Source organism: Camellia sinensis, mitochondrion (genome assembly GCF_055761805.1).
Source record: "Camellia sinensis mitochondrion, complete genome".
Classification (NCBI taxonomy): domain Eukaryota; kingdom Viridiplantae; phylum Streptophyta; class Magnoliopsida; order Ericales; family Theaceae; genus Camellia; species Camellia sinensis.
Window position 1 is genome coordinate 300,001 of NC_043914.1, and position 6,202 is coordinate 306,202.

Here is a 6,202-nt window from a genome sequence, read left to right on the forward strand (position 1 = left end):
CTGGGCTTAGGCCGATGATCAATAGTGAATATAATAATGGCAACCGACGTCGCCTTTGCTGAGGGACTTCAAATCGGGTATCCAATAAGCTCCGGTTCAAGGTAAGCAATTGAGTCCACATAACCCGCGAGCGGTACTTCCCTAGGATAATTGCCATACTCCCATCTTTGACTCTACTACCTATACCGGTGGATCATTTACAGGTACTGGATCAAGTGAAACCCCCTTCTATGCCTCTGTCTCTGCTTCTATAGCCTCGGATGCTGGAGGATCAAAAGGTTCATTAGCATAATAAACAACGAGATGAACTGCTGCTTTTGGTGCTGCTTTCTCTACTTTGGCTACTGTGGAGGGATTCAAACGCCAAGGTCTTAGTCCCAAGCTAGGGGGAGTGTAATAAGGGGTCAGGGGGCGTACAACGCAGCTAGGGCAATCACCAAAAAAAAAAGAAGGTCAAGAGAAGGCATGAAGACGGAGTGGAGGGTGAGGAGGATGAGAGTGACGAGAGCCAAGGGCCGAGGATTTGTGTACCCCCAGAGGAACTGAAAATAATTAAGGCTCCATGGAGAAAAGCACTAATAGTGAAGCTCCTGGGTTGGAGGGGGATCCGTGTCAACAAAGGGTAGAGAATAATGGGCCGATGCATTTCACTGCCACGCGTAATGCAGAGTTACATTCCGCAGGGGTTTCATCTACATCTAAGGGTAAGAGGGTGGGAAACGTGGCAAAGGATAGCCCTCGTAGGCTAAGTAAGAACAAGGGTCCAGCGTCTCTCGCTGAATGACGCTCTCAATCTAAGGAAAAAGTTGGGTCTGGCTCACAGGTTCTTCCATCGTCTTCAAAGCCATCTTCTTCCCTTCCCAATTGGGTGGAAGCCCCCTTCAATCCAATAAATTTTACGTCATTTTATTTCCGCCCCTAGATAGGGCTACTCTGAAACGATCTACAGAGAATAAGAGCAAAGGGTTAAAGGTTGGGCAATCTTCCACTACTCCATCTCTTCCCCGCTCTTTGAAATCCAACACAATCCAAGATGCCCATCGGTCGCAAGACCGGTCCTATGTTCCGACTGGCCGACCCCCTGAGAGGTTGGAAATTGGCGGTGACCCTACATCACAGAAGATGCGGAAGAAATGGTATGTGAAACTCCGGAAGCTGCTTGTGAATCCGACGGGTTTCCAAAAGATGTTTCGGTCGCCTCTCTGACTCGTGATGATGAAGCTGCGACGACTTTTGCGGGTGAAGCTGCCGTAAAAGGGGCAGCTAAGAATGCTAGTTAGTCGATTCTGTTCGGCAATAATTTGTCCCAAGTCTTTTAATGAAGATCTTAATGTGGAATTGTAGAGGAGCGGGGAGCGATAGATTTCTGCGATCCCTACAGGAATTGATTCGGTATCATGATCCGGTAGTGTTGGTGTTGCTTGAGACTGGGTCCTTCGTTTGGAAAGGCCCACCGATACCTACCTATAGAGTCACTTTCTCTATAGACCTTCCTACTTCGAAGATTGACCTCCTCAAGTGCCAAGATTTATTTAGTTGGATAGGCAAGTATGTCAGCTGCCGGCCAAGGATTCACCCCGTAGGATAACCAAGAAATTGAACGTGCCGGTAGTCGTAATAACGAACGATCCTCCTTATTTATTATTCCAGGGCGGCCCTTCTCAGGAGCGTTTTATGCCGATGCGCTTCGTCTCACTTCTCACAGGTAGGATGTAACGCATTTTCAAACGCAACACAGCCAAACACACGAGAAACAAGAGAGAATAGAATCCGAAAGTAAAACATAAAAAGATTGCTCTGTCCCACCAGTAAAGGAGAAGTTCTGCGCTGAGGTTAATGCTATTCGTCTAGGGAATAATGCCAGCCAGTTTCAGTTCTGTCTATTCTTGTACAACCACCACTTAAATATCTTTTTAATTATAGGGAATAACCTTTCCCTCATTAGAACTTGGATTCTGACGTTTGTATTACAGTGGGGGATTTCTCTAAAGATAAGCCGGGAGTCCTAAGTAGGTCTTAGGATTAGTACTGAACAAAGGTATTTTAAATCAAAGAAAATAGCTAAGATAAATTTGCGGAGCACACTGGTTCGTTCTACCTAGCTTCCTGATCCGGAGATTGGTTAGAAAGGAAGGATTTCGAATACAAGGGGTTCACCTGACTAAGTCGTTCTTCTTTCTTCTGACTCCAGTCACTAGCCAATCGAGGAGCGCCTGCCCCAGTGGATAGCAAGCACTGACAACAAAAAGCCAGTCGTCATATAGACAGGAAAGACCAAGACGGAAATTCGTACGACCAGAGTAAGCTCCATTAGCACTAACCTTCAAGTCAAAATATGTGTACATCTCAGTCCAGGTAGAACTACGAAAGATGGCCCGGTATCGACTCTCCCTGGCATAGCAGCAAACAAGATAGGACCAGGATCTCCTTTTGACACCTTCTGACACCCAGACAAAACTCTCCAAATGCATGATCAGAAAAATGTAACAAGGTAGGCGCCTAGAAGCCCATCCCACGGTGCACACATTCTTCCTCAATGACTGATAGCGTACAACTACCGTGACACGATCAGACCTAGGTCCTCACGCAATCTAAAACTCTCAATAGTAAGGTGGTCTTATTGTGAAGGTTATTGATTGGTGCATGCTTGCTGCAAGAGCAGGTCTTCGGATACATAAGGGTTTACCGTTCTTTGTACATAACCCCTTGTAGGCTCGATCATCGATAGGCCTCTCCTTAAGGTCGGGAAAGGACTGTTGGGAAGGCAGAAGTGGGCCATACTCTATCCATGAGGAGTCAACTACAGACTTATAGGTTTGGAACCCTGACTCCACGTAATGAAACTTAAGAGGATTACATGAGACCCGGCCCACGGGGTCAGGTACCAGTAGTGACAATGGCAAATGGGTAAAGAGCCTTCCCGGAAAGTCTAACTTCCGATTCGGCAAATACGCTGTGAGATGGGGGGCATTGCCAACAGTCTAGACGACAAGGAGGATCAGAAATGCTCTCAGGAGAGCAATTCTCAGAGCGGACAGCAACACTAATATTCAACTCGATGGCTCTTGTGAAGAGACAGGCAGATCGGAAACTCTGTTATCTAGAACATCTTTCCCCTTCTTCACTTTAATCAATCGCCCTTAGAGGTAGCCTTGCTTTGGAATTCCTCCTTGCACCCTTTCGACGTGGGTGACCGCAATAGGTGCCTATTAACAGGGCAGGGCTTATTGAAGGTCCATCAGGAATTGAAAGAGGCGCAATCGAGCAAGTATTCGACCCGCTAAAGTTTGCACCAGAAGGTAACAACCAATTGAATACCGCTTTCAAAGAAGCGGAAGACGCATTAACCAAAAGTCTTCAGCGGCAGCAGCCATTATCTTAGGGGCAGCAATGATGTTGATCTTATTTTCAGGTTCTGGATCGGGTGCGAAGTAAGCAAAACCGAGTTGTGACGTGGGGATTACTCAAGTTTCGCAAGCACCTCTCGAGAAAGAGGAAGTGATGAAAATGAGAGAATAAAGAGGATTGATTAGTGGAAGTGTTGAATGAATAGGGCTAAGCCCAGAAAATGCCCTTTCGTAGGTTCTTTGGTCGTTGTCCCAACCAAAAAAGAGGTTGGTTGCTGGGCCCAGGCCTTTGCACTATCGATATCTAAGCTGCCTTTGTTAGACCGTAAGTATAGTACCTCACCTCACTTACGACTCCTGCAGTCGTAGACAGACGAAAGAGGTGACGCTATCATCATGAACGAAGACAGAATCATCATGAGTGGAATTCCATCTCAAGCAGCAGGACAGGCTTATCGCCATAGCTATTACCTACTTTCACGTTCGGACAGAAAGACCTCACCCGCTAGGAACCAAACTTTGCTATGCCATGATCGCAGGCCCGTACGAGAGATCAAGACCGTCAGAAAAAGGAGAAACCCAATTTGGTTTGAATATGCCAAAGTTAGGACTTGGTTGTATATCACATTTTTTGATTATCAAATGAGTGTTCCGTGTTTTTTTTAAAAATAGTAAAAAACCTAAGGAGCTGGATACATTCCAGTTCTTCCCAATCCTGTCTTTTGGTCTCGCTTTTCATTTTGGTTGAGGACTTTCTGATCGATCCGCCTTCCGGCAGTTTCCTTTTCTCTCTAGTTCCTCCTGTCTTTATAGGGCTTTTCTCCAACCTCTAATCCCGCTAACTCCGACGAACTCCTTAACTATTGGAATAAACGAATTCCTCGAGGTGACAAGCCGTTCATAACATAGATTGCCTGATGGAGGAAAGCTTCAAGGAAGAGTTGAGCAAGCAGAGCCATAGCTATCGGAGGTCCAGCCCTGAAGGAAGAAAGCACTCGAAAAAGAAGAAGGTCGTAACGGCAATGACATTAGGACTCCTTGTGTGGTGGAAGAGTATTCCTCTGGGGTTGTTAATCAATATGCAAAACCCCATCGACATCTTAAACACTGAATACATAAAGGTGTGCAAAGAATCCTTAGCTCAGATTGGGGAGTATATCAGGTATGCAACAGCGCTGCTGGGACTTGAATCATCTTCACTAACATCGGAGCCACCATTCGATCCACTAGGATTATATGATAAGGAACCGGAAGAGAATATAATAAGAAAAGGTCTCCTTGAGAAAGAAAGCGGAGTAAGTCATATGGACGTAAGGGTGCTGGCTATGACTCTGGCTGCTGCAGCAGTGATAACACTATTATTCTATAAAGAGAATTAATCTCTTTTTATAAGAATGGAAGGAAAAAACTGCTTCTTGACTTACAAGCTCTCGAGCCTGTCCTACTGGTGAACGGAAGCTATCAACAATAATACTCCTCTTTCTTAACTTCCTGAAAGCTAACTTAGGACAGCCTAAGAGTATAACGAGAGTTAGCAGTCAGTCTAACCATCCACAATCTGCTCGATATAAATATATAAGCCCCGCTTCTACTGGGGGCCCCTCTTTGATAATGTCAAAACTGTTTAGTAGTAAAGTCAAATCATGGTTCGAATTCTTCCCGGTAAAGATATGGCAGCTCTCATTAGAAATAGTATATCTTGTAAAGATGATGGTCAACAAAATATGATACAAATGGCAAGGAGCGTACGACTGGAGTGGGTGCAGAGTAAATGGAAGGGGACCGCCCTAAAGAAGGAAAGCGAGAGGTTTGAAGCTATTCAGTTGCTAAAGAAATATTTTACACCCATAAAATGCTGGGCGTCTGGAACCTTATATCAAGCTCTCCTAGCAATGCAAACGCGATGGATCCCCGGAAGGATTTTTTTCACAATAACTAAACCAAAAAACTTGTGCAAAAAGCCAGACAGGGGGCTCGCCGACATGTTTCATTATTGGATTTCTGATCTCATGAATTCTCAATACAATAATTCGCTAGAACTAATGTTAAGCATCTCCTTATTCTTAGGGTGGATTGCCTTCTGGGAACTAGCACCACACCACCTCTTAGAAGTGGAACCAAACCTTATCTTAGATCCAAATAAGATAAAGTTGTTTAAACAAATAATTATGCATCAAGGGTGTGAAATACTAAATATGGATGATGGGCACATCTGCACTTGCACCCAGGATCCTGTTCATAATATGATTGCTGAAGAATTTCAACACAAAAGTGGGATAACCACTGAGCCGATGAGAAGACAAGGGAGAACCACTGCTTTATCAATATCTGTTACATCAATCGTGATCGGAATCCTACTCAATGCTGTAGCAACCTCTCATCTCACAGTTTAGGCATCTTCTAATTTTCTCTTTTGAATTTCTCTTATTTTATTCCTATATTCAAATGTATATCATTTTTGATAGATTCACATCTAAGAAACCCTTTTTCAGGGGTATTCCCATCTCATCTATACCACCCAGTACTTCTGTTCGTATTCTTAATAGCGTTCCTGTATGGGTACGGGAAGTTACGAAAACATCATCATATCCTCTAACTGGTATCCTCCCAGTAAAAAAGGAAGACCGGCAGCTCTATTCTGTTGGACCTTGGTTGGCGTACTCTGCAAATCCTAATCAACTATCTTTCGTTATCCCAGAAGTATGTAAAGTTCTAAGACCCCCCAAGCAGGGTTTGGCTGTAGCTTTAACCGAAGGAGTTTCGCGTATAAAGGGGCTCCGGTTATCGGATGCACTTATTTACTCCTACTTGAATGATCTAAGATTTGTTCTTCTAACATGTTTATTGATAGGGTT